Source organism: Typopeltis vanoorti, chromosome 1 (genome assembly GCF_054136105.1).
Source record: "Typopeltis vanoorti isolate ZY-2024b chromosome 1, IOZ_Tvanoo_1.0, whole genome shotgun sequence".
Taxonomy (NCBI): Eukaryota; Metazoa; Arthropoda; class Arachnida; order Uropygi; family Thelyphonidae; genus Typopeltis; species Typopeltis vanoorti.
Genome location: NC_143549.1, coordinates 27,054,227 through 27,078,182, shown reverse-complemented (window position 1 = coordinate 27,078,182; position 23,956 = coordinate 27,054,227).

Here is a 23,956-nt window from a genome sequence, read left to right as displayed (position 1 = left end):
AATAGAAATTATTATTATTATTATGTGACACCTCCAGGGAGTCAAAGACTCATTGAGGGTCTACAACTCTCTGTTTCCACCACTCACTCAATACACCAACTATAATGAACTGCAACTACACCAATGGCATCTACTGCCCACCACCGTAGACAATCACCAACGTCCATGCCTACGACAGGATTCTAACCCACAGCCTTTTGGCTGGACAGCAGATACGCTAACCACTTGGCCAACCAGGCTGGCACCATGATGGATGATTTTAAATGTGGAATGTAATAATTAGAGTGCCAAATTAAAGACTTACTCAAAATATTTAACTTCCATGTACAGCAAAAGTGTACTGTTTAGTTCTCTGCTGGATTTTTATAGGCTGTCAGTTTAACACATAATATTTGTATTGTAGCAATTTATTTTTTTATATAGTCATGATATAAATACTGAAGCAATCATGTGATATGATAAAATACTGATGAGATCTGATAATTATATGCATTAAATATACTGGAGAGGTTGCATAAATATTGGTTTACTTTTATGCAATCCAAATATACTAATGAACATATTACAGAGCTAAATGCACCAATGTTGAAAATGACATCAATTATGAGATTTTTTTTCACATGTATAATCACTAGTATCACTAGTTTTGATAAACCTTTTTTTTTCTTGTTTTTCATTTTCATGCCTTGCCTGAGAGCGTGGTGTCTGCAAGTAGTTTGAATGTGTTTAAGACACGGTATGATGAGATGTGTGTGTAAGATAAAAGGACCTCCTAGATGAGTCTTTGACTCCATGAGGTCTTGTTTAATAATAATAATAATAATAATTTTTATCCCAAGCAACTTCCAGTGCCTTAGAAGCACATGCACTAAAAGTTGCTTTCTTTAATGAGTAAACTGTTATTACAAAAAAATAAATCACATCTAATATTTGTAGAATGTTAAAAATTCATAAAAGTTTCTTTCAAGTTAGATGAAGTCTCTTAAAGGTGAAATTAGATAATAAAGCAAACTCTTAATTCATTACTAGTTTTGGGTCAAGAACTTCCTGTTGTTTCAGATAAAAGCTGAATACCGCATAATAGATTATTCAAAAATACTTGCTGTACAGAATGTCTAAAAAGTTTTCTTTGGTTATTTATAAATGCATGTATATATTAAAAAATGTCACATAAATCATCTGAACATTTACTTTATATATATATATATATGTTACAGTAGTTATATCACTATAATATGGCAGTGTTCTGTTAATAAATTTCATTTGGAATATATAATTTATGGTATATTTAACTTCATATGAATATATGGCAGTGCAGTTTAATTCATGACGGAAAAGACAGAAAAGGATATATATATATATTTTTTTTTTTTTTGGGTGGTGGGGGGGGGGATACCCAAATAATCCAACGGTTTTCAAACAACTAGACTTTGAATGTGTTAGAGGCACAGTTAGAATAATATTTATAAGATGAAAATTTACATACAAGGAAATACATAATGACATGGCAAGTTTTATACTTAAATGCACATATAAGTATTCTGAAACTAGTAACACTGATCTGCCAATTACAATACAATTATCAAAACAGATTTTTAATATCCATCTGAAATATATAGTTCAAACATATATACAAACTTAGAATTTTTATTATCCTATTATTGAGATAGTAGCTTTTTTCTTGTGGTTTGAGAATGAAAATAGGCTTCTTCAAAAGTAATAAGCAGCTGGAATAATCTGAAGAATTGTACTTCATTTAATATACTTAATTTTGCTATTAAAAGACAATCTTTTGAAAATATGCAAAAAATCTGATGTCCATCTTTGTGCCAATTAAAAAGAGTTAACAGTTAGCAAACATTAGAAAGAATATTACGTAAAATTCACACAATGATGTTATATGCATGAAGTTACAATGAGTTTCATTAGAGTACAGTATTAGAAAAAAGATTATATTAAATCTATGATGGAATAAAAAGAAAATAATAATGCAGTGAGCTTAATAAAATTATAGTCAAACTTGGTTATAATGAGCACCATGGGACTGACAAAATTTCCTCATTATAACTGCTACTTACTCACTATATCAGTAATGAGTTAAATGTACCTCCAAGTTTTGTTTTTAATTTGCAGTAACTTGGGGGAAAAAAGATTAAAAAAAGGGGAAGGGAAAGAAAGAAGTATTAGAGAGAGAAAAAATAATAATAATATAACTGCATACCTAGATATTTGCATGCAATGTTTGCATGAACTACAATATGTTTAAATTAAGCACAATTTATTTGTCTATAATTTTAAAACAATACAAGTAATACTAAAAAGTTTATTTCCCTTTAATTAAGAGCAATATAATTAATAATAGACATGATTTCAATAAATCTTTTTAAAAAAAGACAACAATGTTAACCGTTGTTATATACAAAACTGTCATTTTCAAATTGTTTAGCAAATTTTTCCTCTTGAGCCTTCAAGATTAAACTGTGTATTGAGAATCCACCACTTTGTGTACTGAACCATTGAAACAAAGCTTCACTGATGTTTGTAAGCTTGCATTTTCTATTTTTTTTTTCTTTTTTTGAAAAGAAATGCAGTACTTGCAGTGGCATGCAGTACTTGCGGCATGTATGCTTCTAAGGAATTACATATGTGGTTTGTTAAAGAGAGTGGAGAGCGTATGTGCGCAAAATGCAGGCAGTTGGAGGAAATAACTACATTAAATATATCGATATCCGACTTTGTTGCTCCAGGAACGGAGAATGAATGTAGGAAGACGAGTAGTATGATAGGAGAGAATGAGAAAATAATGGTTGATAGTGTGGAAGGTGTGAGTGACTGTGGAAGTTTAGGAGATGGTTTTGTTTGGGAGAGTGAATTTAGATTAAGAGTGACTGACCTGCAGCGGGAGATAGATGAGTTGAAAGAGGAGGTGGAATGTCTAGTGAATGAGAGCAGAAGTATGAAAGATAAGATTAGGAGAATGGAAGAGATGAATGCAAGGCGAATCAGAGTAGGAGAGAGAGAGAATTTAAGGAGTACGAGTGAGAGGTATGGGGGTGCTAGAAGAGGAGAGATTGGAAACAGTAGAAGAGAAGGAATGAGAGAGAGGTATGGGAATGCTAGCAGACGAGAGGATGAAAACAGTAGGAGAGACGGAATGAGAGAGAGATATGGAAGTGCTAGAAGAGGAGAGAATGGAAACGGTAGGAGAGATGGAATGAGAGAGAGGTATGGGAATGCTAGAAGACGAGCGGATGGAAACAGTAGTAGGAGAGACAGAATGAGAGAGGGATATGGAAGTGCTAGAAGTGGAGAAAATGGAAACAGTAGGAGAGAGGGAATGAGAGAGATGTATGGGAGTGCTAGAAGAGGAGAGAATGGAAACAGTAGAAGAGAGAGGTATGGGAATGAAAGAAGAGGAGAGAATGGAAACAATAGGAGCGATGGAATGGTAAGAGGTATAATGTATGGTGACTCAATGATCCGTGGTGTTCAGGATAGGATGCATGAGGAGTGTTTGCCAGGAGGAACAATAGAAAGGGTGGCTATGGCAATTAAGAGAAGTGAAAGGGTGGATGAGATGATTGTGATGGTAGGAACGAATGACTTGAGTGGTAATGTAAGTCGGGCAGCGAGAGATATGAGATTTTTGCTTGAGACTGTACGGAAGAAGACAGAGAGAGGAAAAATAGTGTGCGTGTTGCCTAGGTATGATAATGATGAGCTGAGCAGAAGAGCGGTGATATTGAATGGCATAATAGCGAGAATGTGTGACAAGAGAGGACTGGTATATGTGGATGCTTGGAGTGCGTTTGAGGAAAGAGAGGAGTTGTTTGCGAGAGACCGTTTGCATTTGAATGAGGAAGGACGTAGGCATCTGGAGAGATTGCTGTTCTGAACGAGTCAGTGTGTCCCAGGGAGGATGATAGCAGGGGTGGCCTCTTGTGGGAATGGATGCTTGGGAGAAGGGAGACAATGTCAGGTAAGACTGAGCCCAGTGGAGTCTAGAAGGGATAATGCTGGGTATAGAAACAATGGCATTTATATGCTGTATACTAATGCCAGGAGTATCCGGAATAAGGGAGAGGAATTGGTGGCGCAGATAGCATCAGCCTGGCCAAAAATTATTGCGATCACTGAGACGTGGTTGACAGAAGGGGATATAAAAACAGAAATAGAAGTCGCTGGGTATAGCATTTTTCGTCAGGATAGGAGGGGAAAGCATGGTGGTGGTGGGGTGCTGCTTATGATAAGTGATGACCTATGTCCTCTAAGAGTGGAGAATTTGGAAGGTAGTGAGACAAATGATTTTGAGAGCGTATGGTGTGAGGTAGAGGTAGGCAAGACAGGATATTTAGTGGGGTGTTGCTACAGACCCAGGAGCACAGAGGATGGGGACCAGGAGATGTTTAGACAGCTAAGTTTGGCAAGTGCAAGAAGAATGATTGTTATGGGAGATTTTAACTTCAGTAGTATAAATTGGAGAGAGGAAGATGCATGTAACAATAGGGGAATGGAATTTCTAGAATTCTTGAGGGACAAATGTCTTAGGCAACATGTAACAGAGGGAACAAGAGGTTCAAAAATTTTGGATTTGGTTATAGCACCAGAAGAGTTGATAATAACTGAGTTGACGTCTCTCCCACCAGTTGGAGAGAGTGACCATATGGTTTTGACTTGGAAAATGAATAGACATGCAGGAGTATCAAAGAGACGGGAACTTATGTGAAATTATAAGGCAGGTGATTATAATAGTCTTAGACGTCAACTTCGGGAAGTTTCATGGAGGGAGGAATTGGAAGGCCGGGATATCACCAGTGCGTGGGAAATTGTGAAAGAATATTTGTTATCAGCAATGGTAAGTTGTATACCACGAGTGAAGAAGAGGGTGCAATTTGGAGTAAAGTGGATGACAAACAATATTAAACAGGAATTGCATGCGAAAAAGAGGCTATGGAAGAGATATAAGGAGACAGGTGAAGAGATGCATGAGGAATATAGGACACAGGCCAGAAGAGTGACTCGTGTGGTAAGGAAAGCGAAACTGGAATATGAGAGGAGATTGGCCCTAAGATCCAAAGAAAATCCTAGGGAATTTTTTAGCTATGTGGCCAGTAGGAGGAGAAATGACTGTGGAAGAATGATATTGTGGGATAAAAATGGGAATAGAGTGACTGATGCAGAGGACATAGTGGAATTGTTCAATGAACACTTTATTGGAGTATTTCATCCTAGAGGAGTCAGTTTTAATGCTAGAGGGATAGGACTGGTACGAGGTCTGGAGGTACAGGAGGAGAGTGTGTTTCAGATACTGAGTACTCTGGATGTCAGTAAAGCTGTGGGACTGGATGGTATTTCGCCACGAGTTTTGAGAGAATGTGCTAGGGAATTGACAATACCTTTAACGTGGCTTTTCAATGAAAGTCTGGCTTTGGCAAAGGTGCCCAGGGAATGGAAGGAAGGTAAGATAGTGCCATTGGATAAGGGTGGTAACAGACTGGAAGTGTCTAATTATAGGCCAGTCTGTGTGTCATCAGTAGTTGTTAAGATCTTGGAGAAAGTAGTGAGGGACCGTGTACAGCATTGGGCAGATGAGGGTAATGTTATCTGTGAGAATCAACATGGATTTGTGAAAGGACGCTCTTGTTTTAGCAATATGCTAGCCTTTTATAATAAAGTTACAAGAGCATTAGATGAGGGAAAGGCATATACTGCAATTTTCTTAGACTTGGCGAAGGCATTTGACAGGGTGCCACATGATAAGCTGATATTTAAGTTGCAGCACATGGGTCTGGATGTCAGATTGGTCAACTGGATTCAGGATTGGCTGTCTGATAGGTATCAGAGAGTTGTGTATGGTGGAGCAGTTTCCAGGAGGCAGAGGGTTACAAGTGGGGTCCCACAGGGCTCAGTAATAGGACCTATATTGTTTAACCTTTATATCAATGACATAGCCAGTGGATTGCAGGGGGATATTCAGTTGTTTGCGGATGATGCGAAGCTTGGAAGGATTATTAGTAATAGTGCAGATGTGGTAGCCCTGCAAGAGGATTTAAATAAGCTAGATAGATGGGCAAATGAATGGGGGCTTCAGTTTAATGCAGCAAAATGTAAGGTCTTGAGGTTTGGGAAACATCGATGGGATGCTGCATACTCTATGGGAGGAGTTATACTGGAGGAAGTAGGGGAGACAAGAGATCTGGGGTTGATGATTGATAGAAACATGAAGTTTAGGGGACATATTGCAAAGGTGGTGAAGGTAACACAGAGGATTGCTGCTATTATGAGAAGGACACTGACCTGCAGAGATAAGAGGGTTATCATTCCGTTGTATAAGTCTCTGATCAGACCACACTTGGACTATTGTTCTCAGATTTGGTCCCCAGGATTTGAAGGGGATAAATTAACCGTGGAAAGGATACAAAGACGGATGACAAAGATGGTTTCAGGACTGTACAAGGATAGTTATGAGGATCGGCTGAGAGAATGTGGACTGCAGAGTTTGGTGGATAGAAGAAGGAGAGGTGATATGATTGAGACTTTTAAACTGTTGAGAGGTGGTTACAGGGTTGACACTGGGGAGTTCTTTCGCTTGGTTGATCAGCGGGAAGGAGTGATGACAAGAGGCCATCCCTGGAAGTTACGAAAGGAAACTGTGAGCAAGAGGGTAAGGAGTGGTTTCTTTGTGTGGAGGGTGGTTGAGCCGTGGAATGAATTGCCTGATGGAGTGGTGGGAGCGAGAACGGTCAGTGGGTTTAAGGAGTGGTATGATAAACTTTGTGTTTCTCAGGGGGGGACTTCCCCTCGATGAGTCTTGACAGACTTTATGTCTTAGAAAGGACCTCCCTCGATGAGTCTTTTGACTCCTTGGAGGCCTGAATAATAATAATAATAATAATAATAATAATAATAATAATAATAAAATTTTTTATACACTAACATTTTTTGCCATGTGTTCTAACTCATGAATAATCACAAACTGAGAGGACACTTTCTTTTAGTAGACATATTTCTAATGGAACGTGTAATTTTTAGCTGATTTCACAGTTGTGGGAATGTTTGGGTAGAGGAAGGAGGGCCAGCAGCTAGACATTAAAGAGGTAGGTAGTGAGGACTTGGTAATCAAGGACAAGACAAGATGGTGATAAAAGCTAAGTCATTCCTTTTATTTTTGTCTATTCCAAGAACTACTTGAGCAATTAAGAATGTTTGCATAGTTACCAAAATTTGTATGGTGTATCTATGTAGTATGCTAGTTATAAATGGAGCAACTGTGTGGGAATATGTGTAAATTAAAATCATTATGGCTCTGTTGCTCATTACTGCCATGATCTCATTATTTTTGTGATTTTTACAAAGTTCAACTGTATTTCCCAAAATTGGGAAGCCTCAGTCATCCAATGAGTCTTGTGACTCTATGGAGGTTCTGAAAAATAATAATTCCTTTTGAATTCAGTTTCAGGAGCAGAGATTCACAACTTTTTTGTAGTCTTTCCAGAAGGAATCATCTTCTATGGAGAAATATTTTCTCCAAACAGATTCTGTGATTGAATGAATTTACATCCATATTATATATGCAAGATAACTTTTTTCAATGTAGATACTCACTAATCTTCCAGCTTGAACAAAGTGTCAGGAGCCATGACCACACAGAAGTTTTCCACAGAAGCCAGTTCTTACTAGAATAAATACTGTTAAGCTCTCTTTTACTGAATTTAAACAGAAATAATTGATTAATTGTTCAAGATCCTGCCACATTACAACTTGTAATGTGAAAGTCTGTCAATGGCCTTTGCAAAATGTAGATATACTACTATGTTCATTTCCCTAAACAAGTAAATTCTGACTTTTGTCATTTTTACGTGAACTAATAAAATTATCTCTCCTTAGCAAACTCATGCTGACTCCCTTAAAAAATCCTATTATTAACCTAGATCTGAATTCCATCCCTCATTAACTGCTCCAACACCTTAACCATTACTTCCAGACATACAGATTAACATGAAAATTAAAACCTCAAATCTTGGTATCCTGTTTGTGCAACAGAACAGTCTTCTTCTTGTTCTACTCTTTTGGGACTTTTTCTTTGGAACTCTGAAATATTTCCTTGTTCAATTAGTTACATCAAACCACCATTCACCCATATTCAAATCAAATATATTAATGAGATGCTTATTAAACATACCAACCATCACTCCTTCCCCAGAAACTCAAAGAATGTGTAGTTCCCTTGTTCCCAGATTCATATCTCCATTTCAATTTAATTTCCATAAATAAAATCACTGGTAATAATCACCTTCCACATTTTGCCTATACTTACTCTCTTGAACCATACTACCATAATTCAATCACTATGTTTCTCCTTGCATCTCCACCTTGAAAAGGCACAGTTCCTTTGCTGTCATCAACAACATACTTATCTGCTCATCCTCTTCCTCCAGGTTTATTCTTGTAGAGGCAACTTTAATGTAGCATCCAAAGTCAATTTTTGCAATATTATATTTTATATTTTATAGAAATTATAGAATATAGAATTTATAATTATCTTGCTTTCACTGTTATTAATATACCCTGTTATGTTTTAATTATTATTATTATTTTGAAGAAATTAAGTTTTTCAAGTTACCACAAATTCATAAAATTTCAACCCCCCCCCAAACTTCTTTCTCAATTCCAGTGATTTTTATAGAATAACAACATTATACAATGTAATTCTAATGTATCTGAAAGAATTACATACAGAACACACGCAATTTACAGACAAAAAATACTAGTTGTGGTAGTGGTGGTGGGCGGTAGATGGCGTTGATTCGTAGTAGAGGTTTGGTGTAGTGGTTGAGACAGTTGTAGGTGTCCTCCCGCGATGAGTCTTTGGACTCCTTGGAGGTATCAGGAATAATAATAATAATAATAATAATATACCAACTTTCAATATAGTGCTTAGATTTAACATGCTGCTATTAAGAGGCTTTTCAAAAGAACTTAGCCATTATTCTATTGATAATAAATGCTCTATTATTAATAATAGTCTTAGTTGATTCCAGTCATTAAATAATTGAGGAGAAAACCTTAAAAGAAAAACTCGAAATATGGCATTTAGTTACTAATGTGCATGCATGTATGTGTGTGTGTATATCACTTTGCTAATTACCAAGCAGTTGACATATCTGGCATATCTGTCTCACTGCAATCTCACTCTGTTGATGATGTTATATGAAGAGATAGTAACATTGGGGAGATGGGAGATGGTAGTAGGGGAGATGGCAAAATGTTTGCAGCAGAGTAGAGTGAGTGCCTTCCCACAATGAGTCCTTGGACTCTTTGGAGGTTCAATTGTAATAATAATCATATGTTAAATTAATTGTTAGAAGATGGGAATTTTGATAGTTAAACTAATGTTAGTTTGATCTTGATTCAAGATCAAACTATATACAAGAAACCAAGATAATATCAGAACTATGCGTATATTGATTATGAAAGTAATCAATATACGCATAGGTTAGTAAATGTAAATTACTGAGCTTTGTATATAAAAAGTAAAGTAAGAATATTATGAACATATCATAGGAGGTGGAAAGAACAACAAGCCATCCAAGAAAAGTGAACACAAAATGATGGTAAATGAGTGAGAGAGAGAAGCATATTTTTTGCAGAAAGATAGTGTATGCTTCTCTGAATGAGCTGAAACAAAAGTATTATTTGCCTACTGACAGGAATGCTCACTAAAAAAAGAGGTTTGTGACTATATTATGCTTCAATCACAATATAGTCCAAGGGTTGACTAGTTCTGAATATAATATCAATGATGTTATATCGTTATGCTTTTATCAACATATTAACAAGTGAAATTATGATCTCTGTAACATCCATGGAATCCACGAATACATTACAGTAAATTCAGATAGGGTTGTCAGGCAGGTGCATGGTTTCATTCACCAATGAAAGAGTTGTGTGGAACTATGGAGAATTACAGAATGGATGACTATAAAAAGATAAGGAAAAAGATCCTTCCCAGGTGGAAGAAATTGAGAGAAAGGGAGATCAATGTTATATGCCAGACTGTATTTCTTTAGTTAGAAGGTTAAACAGAATTGATGTGAGATGTTTAACAGGAAATGTAGAGAAAGATTATAGCTAGCTAGCTAATTCCTTTATTCCCTTGTTGGGAGTAGGCGAGGCCTTTTAACCCTATCTGAAGATTATAGTAGTAGAAATTATTATTACATGGAGCACCTCCAATCAGTCTAAGAACTCATCAAGGGAGTACCCATCCTTATCAAGGAACACAAAGCCCATTCTACACATATGGGATCCATGACCTCACATGCTTGCTAACCAAACCTTTACTCAGCTTCCATAATAACAGAGTTCCCCCACTCTGCTTTGACACAAAATTTCACCTATACCTACCAGTTTATAAGTATCATTTTTCCTCTCATCTATTTCTCAAAATTTATAGACCGCATTTCTCATATGCACAATTTGAGTAGCTAAATATTGGTTATCTTCCGCTGGATGTCTGAGACTATTTCATCATCTAAAGGAGAGTATAAAGAGGTGAGCACTCAGATGCTTCATGACCAAGAAGGTAATGGGTGCGGTAAGGGAGCAGTATCAGGGAATTTTATAGTTATGAACTAGTAAAGTATGAAGATTAAGTTACTAAATTGTGATACAGGTGACAATTTATCAACTAAATCTTCATAACTTAAAGAAAACTGTGCATTTAAAGCTAATTCTGGCAGTCTATTCCACTTACTGACAACTCTCCAAGCAAAATATCTAGTCCTTATGCCCATACTAACCACATTCATGTTCAGTTTTCAAGGCTGAACCCTAGTTCACCCCCTTCCTCCCACACTGACATTAGTTAACTGAAAAATTTCTTTTATATGAATCCTATATTAATTATTATTGTTATATAAGCCTTTAACATATACATCTCTACTGATATCTCCCCTTTTCTGCCAATCATCCAGTTTCCATAACTCACAAATCTTCAGCCTATCCTCATAAGGAGCATTCCATAGACCTACCACCATATTGTTTGTTCACCTCTGGAATCCCTTCATCTCGTCATCATTCCCAAGATGACCAAATCTGTGCACAATATTAATCTAGATGGAGTTACATCAAAGCCTTATAAAGAAGCATAATAACCCCCTTATTCCTGCTTGACAAGGTGTTCTTCAATAACTGAAAAATAACTTCAATAAGTAATCCTACTTTAGCCACTTTTGCAATGTGTCCTCTGAACAAATCCCTGGATGCATCATTTTCGAGTACAGTTCAACCAGTAATACACAGGTTACATCATCATCTTCATTAACAATTATTCTAATCAGTTCTGCATCATCAGCAAAATAACCGAAATTTCTCTCAGATTATTTTTCTATCATTAATAAAAAATTAACTAGCAGGGTCCAAGTACAAAGTGTTGTGGAACACTACAAGTCACATGTATTCTTCTAGACCCTACTTCTCCATAAGTTACTCTCTGATTTCTGTTCATCAGCCCTCTCTTATGCATGCCATTAACATCCTACCCACCAGCTCAATTTATATAGCAATATTCAAATGTTCTATGTAGTATTCAAATACCTTTGCAAAGTTTAGTAGTATCATTAGCTGTTTCCTTTATCTAAACTCAGCTGTCACTTTATTATAAAAGTGAGTAAATTACTGAGGCATGACTCATAAAACCATGCTGTCCCCCATAAATTATCACATTTCCTGAATTTTGCTTGACCAACTTTTCCAGTATCTTAACCACTGCTCCTGAGATGCCCATCAGTTGACACTTTATGATCTCTATCTTGAAGCCTCCTTATGTGATGCTTAATGATGGAACTATTTTTCATTTATTTCCACTTAAATAATCTAGTTAATTCCATATCATACATGAGCTGGTATGTCATCTAATATCATATATGTATCCAAAATTAAGCTTCTGTAATATACCATAACTTCAAGTTCATCTACCTCTATTTCCACATCGGTCTCTGTCACATCTGTCACTGCAGTATCTCCACCTGGATGATACATATTTGCAAATTGATTACACAGTAATTCGACTATGTTTGTCTGCTTTAGTCACCTCCTTCCCTATTATCTACGTTCATCAAAATTATGATGCATAATTTTGATGAATGCAATCTGATATTTGTACTGTTCATGTGCATGATAATCACTTTCTCTTTAAATTCCCTCCATGAATGTTTCTTTTACTGCTACCATGATGATACTACTCATCCATTTAATTTCCACTTGATTTATCTTCCTAACTCAATGCAGTCTACTATTTCCTTCACTCCCTTCCTCCCCTTTACCATTTCCCATGCACTACAAACATCCAACCACTGCAGTTTCTTATGCTATGGCTACTCTGTGCAGTCTCCTGAGTTTGTACCTCTGAGATCAAGACTACATAATTACTCTCATCAAACAACAACAGAGTTGATACCTTGACTATAGATAAATCCTTTGATGCAATTACTAGATCACCACTCTCAAACGCTTGGTATACATTTGATCATATCTCATGTTACCTCAAACAGTTATTCCTTGGTACATTTCCTTCTGCTCATGTTCCTTTCCTCCTTCAAATCTATGTTTCTTGGAATCCTTTCAAATCCTGTTTTCTTTATCCTCCCTTCAAATATTATACCATCTGCTGTCAGCCATATTCCACTAATGTCAATAATATTCGAATAAGAAGAACTAAACAATGCCAAAACATCCTCTCTCTTGTTCAGAATGCTTCTAGCATTACTTTGATCCAATTTATTAGCTTGCAGAATTATATTCAACATATTTTTGTTCATTCTCACACTGATGCCTGTACACACATGCAATCCCCCCCCCCCCAAAAAAAGGTTTAGTATTCCCTGGTTTGGTACCTCTGATTTCCCTCTATTCAGTTGCACCTTTTCCAGACTGAACACCAAATCCATTCAAGTGTAGACCATCTTATATAAGTCCTTTCATACTGAACTCACTCTACACATCTGCAAACTGCACATCATTCCTCCTGCACAACCTATGCATTAACTCATTCGAAATTATTGCCATTCTTCTTAAATTAGCTCTGTCATACTATGGCAAGAGGCCCAGCATCTCTATCCTTTCCCTTCTTTCTTTTGCATTTATCACCTTTCAGTTCATTTTTACTTGCCAGTAAAGTTGCCTTCTACAACTTTACTATCATTAATTTTCACACTGGGAATCTCCACTGCTATCACTTCTCTTATCAGGGAATCTCTGTACAAAATATGGATTCCATTATAAGAGAAGTGAATGATCAGCATTTTCATTCCCTTGCATCTATTCCTTCTTTCTTTCTCAGCTGTACCACTCGCCTGATGTTCCTGCCATTTCTCAAACTTGCACTTCATGAATATGCATTCATAAGCATGTTACTCTGTTGATAATGTTAAGAAGACTATGGTACCAGTTAGCTACATTGTCACATATATTAAGCAAGCATGTAGATTAATATAAAAGGGTAATTTTGATTATTCAACAAGAACCTTGCAATAGAGAAAATTCCTGAAGAGAGGCATGATGTGGAAGAAAGGAAAGGAAATTAATTTCACTTTGTCATCACTAAATTAAATCATTGATGACAAACTAAATTACCAGGCATTTAATAGACATGCATGTTAGACTTAGGATAATGTTTTAAATAATGCTTCACACATGTAAGAGAAAACTAAATACAATTTATTACTCCTATATATTTTGCTCAATATTAAATTCAATTTAGTTTTCTTTTACATGAGAAAAACTACAACAAACTGAACTAGTCTGTTTTAAATATGATACTGAAGGCACTAAAGAAGTTTAGAATTAGAATATAAAACTGGATTGATGAGAATGGGAATCTTTCAAGAGGACAGCATGGTTTTGTTTAAAGGATGATCTTGTTCTACTTTCATTTTATAATAGTTAAAACTGTATTGAACAAACAGGAGATGCATACGATTTTTCAAAAAGTGTTTAGATAAAAGACTAAATGTAAGTATGAGTGAATAACAGATGCTAGAATATTATTATTATTTGACACCTCCAGGGAGTCCAAAGACTCATCGAGGGAGAATGTGCCAACAGCATCGAACGATTGGACCCCTTCCAACTACTAACTGTGCTCAAACTTACTTAACTGAGCCATTAGTAGCATGGGCTCTACCAATCGACCAACCTTTGCCGGCATATGAGAAAGCAATATCTAAGAGGTGGAGGTTAACAATTGTGAGTGAAACGAAACTATTATTTCTGAAATTATTATTTATTTATTATAGTGATGATATACTTCAGAGATATTCAGTTGATTTCAAATAATACTAACTTGGAGAAAGTAACAGCAGACAATTCATGTGTAATGCAGATGTAAAGAGATTTGAACAAACTAGTTCTATATGTAGATGAAAGTTTAAAGGGTTCAATGTGGTCAAGTGTAAAGTTAAGTATTTTGATTAAAAGGGATGAATGAGTACAATACTATTGATAGAATTGTGCTCCAAGGAGGTATGGGAATGATAGCAAATAGGGAGTTGAAGTTCAAGAGAAAGTACAAAAGTTATGAAAAACATTTAAAGAACTGCTGCATAACAGGAAGAACATTAATGTGGAGGGTTAAATTTTAATACTATTCTGTAAAACATTAATCAGACTACATCTATACACATGTATATGTTAAGACAAGAAATGCTAGTAAATGTCAGAGGCAAGTGATTAAGAATAATACATAAGCAGGTGATAAGAATTTTTAGATAGAGAGTGAGTTCTTGCACAAGGTAAGTTGTGGAGGAACTTGAAGTCATCCCTGAAAGCTGAATTAATGATCTGTGTGTGTGTGTGAGAGAGAGAGAGACTGAGAGAAAGAAAGAGAGAGAACTTTTGCAGAAGAATTGTGAACTCAATGTCTTGTCAGAATGAAGCAAGTATAAGAACACATAAATGTATTTAAAGAGAGGTATTGTAATTATTGTTCTCTTAACTATAAGGATCTCATGATATGGATGATGCAATACCTAGATTAACAAATACTAACCTTTGTACATACTAATTTACTATAAATGATTTCAACACAAAATTTATTTCAACTGTTGATTTTTTATTTTTTATTTATTCATATTTTATTTGTTTTCAATTGTTGATTTCAACAGGAAATTGTAAGGTTTTAAAATTTGGAAAACAAAGACGGGATGCAGAATTTATACTTGGTGAGAATATATTGTTGGAGGTGGAGGAAATAAGAGATCTGGGGGTGATAGTGGTTAAAGAGCTGAAATTTAGGGGACACATAGCCAAAATTGTGAAGACAACACAAAGGCTTCTGGAATGATGAGGAGGACACTGACTTGTAGAAGTAGGGAGATTCTTGTTCCGTTGTATAAGGAGTTGATTAGGCCACACATAGACCATTGTGTTCCAGATTTGGTCACCAGGTTTTCAGAAGGACAAAGAGATGTTGGAAAGGGTCCAAAGGTGACTGACTAATGTAGTTTCTGACTTCTGGAATGTCGAATATGAGGAAAGATTGTGAAGATTTAATTGCAGAGTCTGGTGGACAGGAGGAAGAGGGAGAGATATGATAGAGACCTGCAAGTTGGTAAAGGGTTGTTATAGGATTAATGCTGGAGAAGTTCTACATAAAATAGTGGGAGATAGAGGTAGAACCAGAGGTCATCCCTGGAAACTGTATAAAGAGGGTGTGAGTAGGGGAGAGTGAGATGCAGGTTTTTTCGTGCAGAGTTGTGAATGATTGGAATGTCTTGCCTGAGAGTGTGGTGTCTGCAAGGAGTTTGAGTGTGTTTAAGACATGGTATGATGAGCTGTGTGTGTGTGTGTGTGTGTGTGTGTGTGTGTGTGTGTGTGTGTGTGTGTGTGTGTGTGTGTGTGTGTGTGTGTGTGATAAAAGGACCTCCCAGATGAGTCTTTGACTCCATGAGGTCTTGGGGTAATAGTAATAATAATAATAACACTTAGCTTCCACCATTTAATGCAACAATGTCTTTACATTTTCCCACACTATGATGTCAGAAATCCACTTCTTATCCTCTTGCAAACTTATCCTTTCTACAGCTTGCATGGCTGACCAGTGATACAAAAAAATCTACAAATACTCAAACTAACTATCTGATTCTCAACATTCTCTTTAATCAAAGATGGACAATTTAACTTGGGCTGACTGCAAATGGGAATGAAAAGGCCTGCTGATTTGGCAGGCCTTTCCATTCCCATTTTATATTACATAAGAAATATAATTCATTGGAATAAAAATATCCACATTATTCCATAAAATATTCTGGACTGCCACACACTTTTGAGAAGCTCTTTTAATGCTCAAATAATAATAAAAAAATTTTTTAAATTATACATCTGTATTTAAGATTTGTTGCACAGAATTGGAAACAAGAAAAATTAACACTAAGTATTGATTTCTTTAATATTGTATGAAACTAATATTTAATGGTATTTAAAACACAACAAACAACAACACTGTGAGTGAGAGAGAGACAATTCACAGAAAATACAATCAGCAATATGAATACTGCAGTGATATGATCTAAAAATAATTTAGCAGTAAGGTTCAAGAAACATTCAATAAAAGTAATACATAATTTTCCAATTAACATTACACATTGCACAATGAAAATTGCACACTTGACATCTATAATTGGATAATTTCACATAAAAAATTTACAAGAAAAAAAAATGAAACATAATTTATGTGCAGTATTCTTTTCCTTTAGGAATTATACCACAAAAATATTTCATTTCCTACATACTGGAATTATCACACTGTTTGTTTGGATAAACAGTACTTTTTAATGACAATGTTAATGAAGTTTTCTACAAATGGTCATTAAGTAACTGAATACTACAGGCAAATCTGGAAGTGAATAATAATTATAAAAATATATGAATAAATTAAAAGAATTTCTCTATAATTAAAAAAATTAACCCTTGTATCCAGTATTTACAAGCTACTACTACTAATGAATGACAGCAATATTTATTACCCAAATAATAATATAAAAAAAATTCCTTAAAAAAATCCTATCTATCTGATTATACTCTTTTGTGTGACTTATTAAGCATGATATTTTTACATTTCTTTTTAAAATGAAAACAACATACAAGCATATGTCATTAATTTTGTACCATGAAAAGTTTCTTTCCAATTTACTTATCGCAAGAGCATTCTTTTTTTTTTTTAATATACTGAACTTTAGGAAGGAATGTTATATATTCTGGAATTTAGAAAGAATAAATTTAGTTATATATACTTCAAATATTCGTTATAAAGACTTATTGCAACGAAAGAATAATAAATCCAATTGATAAACAAATACTCAATCAACCTACAAATATTTTTCAATCTTGATATATACTCATCGTGAACTTCATGGTTGCATATCTATATAAAAATTAAACTACTGCTGTATTTTATCTAGAGCTGCTATGCTGACAGGTATGCCATTTCAAATAGTTCTAGCAACAGCCTGTGCAAATTTTTTTTACAAGATTATGAAACAAAAGTACAAAATTTGATACAATGCACCAGTCTAATAAAGAAACAACTAAAAGGACCATCTGAAAAGAAGTCTGAATCCCTTGAAGAGTGATCTAGTAGAATTTAGACCATAAAATACCAAATCTGAGAATTCCTCTTTTCACTAATGCATGATTTGTTTTAACTGTTACAGATTAATCAAACAACCTAAAGTTCCCCAACAATAATAAAAGATAATTGGTAATAATGTTGTATAACAGTTCAGCTTTCACCGTAAGTCTTTATAACATTTATACGTGACTAAATGTATAAACCACAGTGGACATTTTTTCCAGACTCAATAGGAAAATGAGGACTTATATTACAATATTAGCTTAATGTATTTTATTACTAATACAAAGTGACAAATACCAAAGAATGTTTAAAATTACAGGGGTGTTAACTTAATAATAATTATATATAAAATTGTTTTTGTTCATGTTATCAATAAAATTTAGAATATGCGTGGCAAGTGTAGCAATATGCATTTCATGTGCATTTTACATGCCTTTTTCCTTTTCACTTACTCAGTACTTTAAAACTTATAAAACATGTTTAATAATTGTCTGAATATAGATTTGGTTACAGACAACCAAATTAGTGACAGCAACATAATGGAAAGTGATAACTTAAACCAAATTATGAGAAATAGGCAGGGAATCTAATAAACAAAATAGACAAAGTTCCACTTGCTTGCATTATTAAGATAGAAAAACAAAGTTATACTTTGTTAAAAGTTAAAAATGTTAAAATTTGATAATAGTATAAATGAAAGACTTTAATAGAAGTGGAAAGGACATTCACTGGTTTTGAGAAACTATCTTCTTGATTTAGATACTCTCAGCTGGTTATGCCTCATAAACCAGCTGATGATTAATGCATAAAGCTGCTCCCAGTGATCTTTCATTTATATGAAAGACTACTGCTCTTTCATTTATAATGGTGACTTGGTTGGTGAGGATAGCTAAAGATAGGTATGAACGCAGTTACCTAATGAAGCCAAAAAGAATCCTAAGGAGTTCTTTCGATATGTAGCCAGCAAAAGAAAGAATGATTATGGAAGGATGACATTGATTGGAGAAAATGGTATAAAGACAACTGTTGTGGAATGTATGGTGGAGATACCTAATGAGCAGTTCATAAAGGTCCTTCAGTCTTGTGAATGTGACTTCATGGAGAGATTGAGAGCAATTGAGGATGGGGAGGAGAGACTGGCTGTAAGTGAGCATGAGGTGTATGGGGGAGTTGAGTAAACTAGATGTTAATAAGGCTGTGGGACTTGATAAAATATCACCATGTATTCTGAAGGAATGTGCCAGGGAGTTGACACCTGCCTTGACATATTTTTTTAATACGAGTCTTGCACTTGGTCAAGTTTCTAAGGAGTGGAAGGAGGGAAAGATTGTGCCACTTCATAAAGGAGGTGATCGAACACAAGCATCAAACTATAGACCTATCTGTGCGTCAGGTGTTGTAGTTAAGTTGTTGGAGAAGCTTGTGAGAACAAAGATCTAGAGTTGGGTTGACAACAATGGTATTATCTTTGATGGGAGGTCATGTTTTAGTAATCTACTTACTTATTACAATAAAGTGACTGCTTCCTTGGATAGAGAAGGATACACAATAATATACTTGGATTTCACAAAGACTTTTGATAGAGTACCTCATGATAAGTTGACAGTCAAACTAGAGCAGATTGGGTTGGATATTAGATTAGTGCATTGGATTGTAGACTGGCTATCTGATAGTTATCAACAAGTTGTGTATGGGGGAGCGACATCCAGGAGATGGAAAGCCACTAGTGGAGTGCCTCAGGGGTATGTTTTATGGCCATTACTGTTTAACTTGTATATGAATGATATTGGTGAAGATTTGGATGGAGATATTCAGTTGTTTGCAGATGATGCAAAGTTGGGACGAACCATGAAGAGTAGTGAAGATGTTGTGGCCTTACAAGAAGACTTGAATAAATTGAGTGATTGGGCATGGAAATGGGGATGTGAGTTCAATGTTGCAAAATGTAATTATTATCACATCACACCTCAAGGGAGTCCAAAGACTCATCGAGGGAGGGCATCTACTCTACAACTAATCGTCGCACTACTCCACCAACCTTCATCACTTAACACCAACGCCATCTACCACCACTAGTACTTTCACAGACAATCAAACATCCATGCCCATGGTGGGATTTGACCCCACAGCCTTTTGGCTGGAGAGTGGATACACTAACCACTCAGCCAACCAGGCCAGCAAGAAAGATATCAGAGGCAAAGAGATCTTTTTCCTGAAAGAGATCAGAAAATACTGTCCAAATTAGACACAAAAGTCTCCTGTCCTGATGGCATTCCTCCAGTTGTCCTGAAAATTTCTGCACCAGAACCGACTCCTATCTTATGTTGCCTGTATATACTCTCTTACTCCACTGGTATCTATCCCAGAGTCTGGAAATTGGCCTATATTCACCTGTTCCCAAGAAGGATGACAAGTCACTGCCATCTAATTACCACCCTATCCTGCTTACTTCAGTCCTGTCAAAAGTAATGGAAAAAATCATAAATTCCCAACTCCTACAATATCTTGAAGGCTCCCATCTAATAAATGCCAGCCAGTATGAATTCCATCACTGCCGATCAACAGGAGATCTGCTCACATGTCATCCATCTCTGGACAAATGCCATGGAGAAGTTTGCTGAATCTCAAGTAGTTGCACTTGATATTCCCAAAGCTTTTGACTGAGACTGGCATAAAGGCTAACTAAGCAAACAACCATCATTTTGTATGCCCTAGGACTTCTGTAGTTGGATTGCCAGCTTTCTGTCTGGACACACACACACACACACACACACACACACACACACACACACACACACACACACACTATGTGTGGTTATGGATTTTTCCTTATCTTCTCACTATTCAACTAATGTCAGGGTTCCACAAGGTTCTGTCCTCTCACCAACCCTGTTCTTGCTATATATCAATGACCTACTTCCATTGATCTCCAACTCTATACACAGTTTTGCAGATGACAGCACACTGCACTCCTCCTCCCTTTCATTTGATAAACCATACTCTACACAACTCACCTCAAACTACAGAACATCAACCACCACCACGTCCCTCAATTCTGAACTTCAAGACATCCTCCAATGGAATTCAGATAATCTCGTCAATTTCAATGCTAATAACACCCAGTTCTGTCTTATCTCTCATAAAAAAGAACCATTTTCGCATAGTATTATTTTTGACAATCCCCAAATTTCCAGACAATCTGAGATTTCTCTTCTTTGAATTAACCTGACATCAAGCCTCTCCTGGCATAAACACATGGTTTTAAAATTTGGAAAACAAAGATGGGATGCAGAATTTATGCTTGGTGAGGATATGTTGTTGGAGGTGGAGGAAATAAGAAATCTTTAGGTGATAGTAGATAAGGATCTAAAATTTAGGGGCCACATAGCAAAAATTGTGAAGACAATACATGATGCGGAGGACACTGACTTGTAGAAGTAGGGAGATTCTTGTTCCATTGTATAAGGCTTTGATTAGGCCACACATAGACTATTGTGTCCAGATTTGGTCACCAGGTTTTCAGGTCCAAAGGTGATTGACTAAGATAGTTTCTAACCTCTGGAATGTCGAATATGAGGAAAGATTGAGAAGATTTAATTGCAGAGTCTGGTGGACAGGAGGAAGAGGGAGAGAGATGATAAAGACTTACAAGTTGATAAGGGGTTGTTATAGGATCAATGGTGGAGAAGTTCTACAGAGAATAGTGGGAGATCAGGGGAGAACCAGAGGTCATCCCTGGAAACTGTGTAAAGAGGGTGTGAGCCGGGGTGTGAGATGCAGTTTTTTTTCGTGCAGAGTTGTGAATGATTGGAATGCCTTGCCTGAGAGTGTGGTGTCTCCAAGGAGTTCGAATGTGTTTAAGACACGGTATGATGAGCTGTGTGTGTGTGTGTGTGTGTGTGTGTGTGTGTGCGTGTGTGTGTGTGTGTGTGTGTGTGTGTGATAAAAGGATCTCCCAGATGAGTCTTTGACTCAATGAGGTCTTGGGGTGGTAATAATAATAATATATTAACTATTGTAATTCTGTTGGTTTTAAACTTTTCTATCATTTAGAACAAAAAAAATGATCTTGTAATGACTTGCACTTTCTAGCACAAACTAAGTTTCATTATCTAAGGTGCATTTCATCATTAAATGGAGTAAGGTGCATCAAAATGAACCCATTCATTCCTTTTGTTCAACATAATAGAAAGAAATAACTTGCTAACTGGATAATTACTGGAAAGCTACTTGTGGAGTTTAGATGTTATATAACTCATTGTGCTTACTTTATCACTTTTCATTATGTTCTTTTACTATTACATGCACCTCCATAATGGAGTCAAGAAGACTCTTTGGGAGGTGTTCACTAACCATCATTAACACAGTACCTACCATACCGCTGCTTAAACTTATTCACTGTCATAGCACTCACAATGAAATTCAGCAATCCATTTAGTCATTTATCATTCACCAAGCAAAAAACTAGTTCTCATGCCTTACTAACCACATTCTTACACAACTTCTGGGTAGTCTCCAGCTCTCTCTCTCTCTCTCTCTTCTCTAATCATCATGCATTGAAATTCTTTTGCTTGAACTTATAGAATCCCTTTATTAACTTTTAATTTTCTGTCATATACCCTCTTTTATGCCTTTCAACTAAACTTTGCAACCCATACAATGCACCTTCAATCTACCTTCCACAGACTTGCCACTACCTCAGTCACTCATCTCTGGATCCTCTCCACTATGTATTCATCCCAAAGAAATGCAGGTAAACAAATCTGTGCACAGTCAAGATGCAGACATATCGGCCTTATAAAGAAGGATAATAATTCCCTTAATAATAGTTCAGTGTGTTCTTCAACATCCAAGTAATCCTTTGCACTATCATGCTAACTTTGCAATATATCCTCTGAATATCAACTGTCCAAATCCCTAGCCTCAATAATTTCCTGCAATCCAGTTACATCAATGTAATACATATATGTAATATTTTCATTCTGAGGTGCATAATCTTACATTTTGCTGCATTAAACTGACAACCATTATTATCCTTTGCCAACACTAATTTATTTAAATCATCCTGCAGAATCTCTATATCACCTTTATCAACTATTGCTCTTCTCAATTTTGTATCATCAGCAAACAAATAAATCCCCCCCTCCCACATACTTAAATCATTCTCTATATCATTAGTATATGCATTAAATAGTAGTGGCCCTAGCATGGAACCCTGATGCACTCTGTTAATCACCACTTCATTCTCTTGGATTACTTCTCCATCATATAATGTTCACTGGATATCAGCTACCCCTTTTCCCATACATGTCACCAACTTGTAATTTAATATGTAATTTAATATGTAACATAATTAAGTAAGTAATAGTTATGTAATTATGGAGATATTTAGTTGTTTGCAGATGATGTAAAGTTGGGAAGAACTGAGGAGTAGAGCAGATATTATGGCTTTACAAGAAGACTTACTGCCAAATTGTGAGGCCAACACATCAAATTCTGGCAATAATGTAGAAGTAAAGAAATATTATACCCTTCTAACATTTTAAACAAATTGCTTTTTAAAGACAACGTGGAACGGAGTCCCAATATGTGTCCACAGCTGTCATTCCATATATTAATTCAGTATCCACAAAATTGGCGAGAATGTTAAAAGCTCATAACTTCAGAGTAGAAGATGAGGTACCCTTCTTCAAATTTCCTGGAGTATATGGAGTATATGCACATGCAGCCTTTCTTACATTGGACAGACCTCTAGAAGTTTTGAAATAAGACAGAAGGAACATGTGGGGGGATGTCAATCACAATAGAATCATCACATCTGGTTTAGCTCATCATTTCTCAACATCAAATCACGTTATAGATTGGAAAAACAGTTCTATGCCTTACATCGAGAATGACTACAGGCACAGAACCTTTCAAAGAAGCAGAAGTGGTGCTACGCACAGGCAATAATTTAAATAGAAATCAAGGTGCTATTCTGAAAGACATATGGAAATATTTCATCAATTCTCTCAGCTCAACAGAACTACAATATGCGAAAAACTACACAACATGTGGTCATGTACCGGATTCTGACTGAAGCATTTGAATGCATGCACGCCATCAAACACGAATTATGAAATGTAACAGCCCAGCAGTTACTAAAGTGTATGTTTTCATGTAACTTGATGCATTTGTTTTCACACCAGTCCAGCCTTGAAAATTCTAGACAGCGGCTAGTGAAAGTTGTTGGCTCTTTGTATTTGTAATCATTAAATCTTATGGTCTTTTAATAATAAAAGTTCTTAGTTTTAACACATTAGACCAAACATGAACAGTTTAACT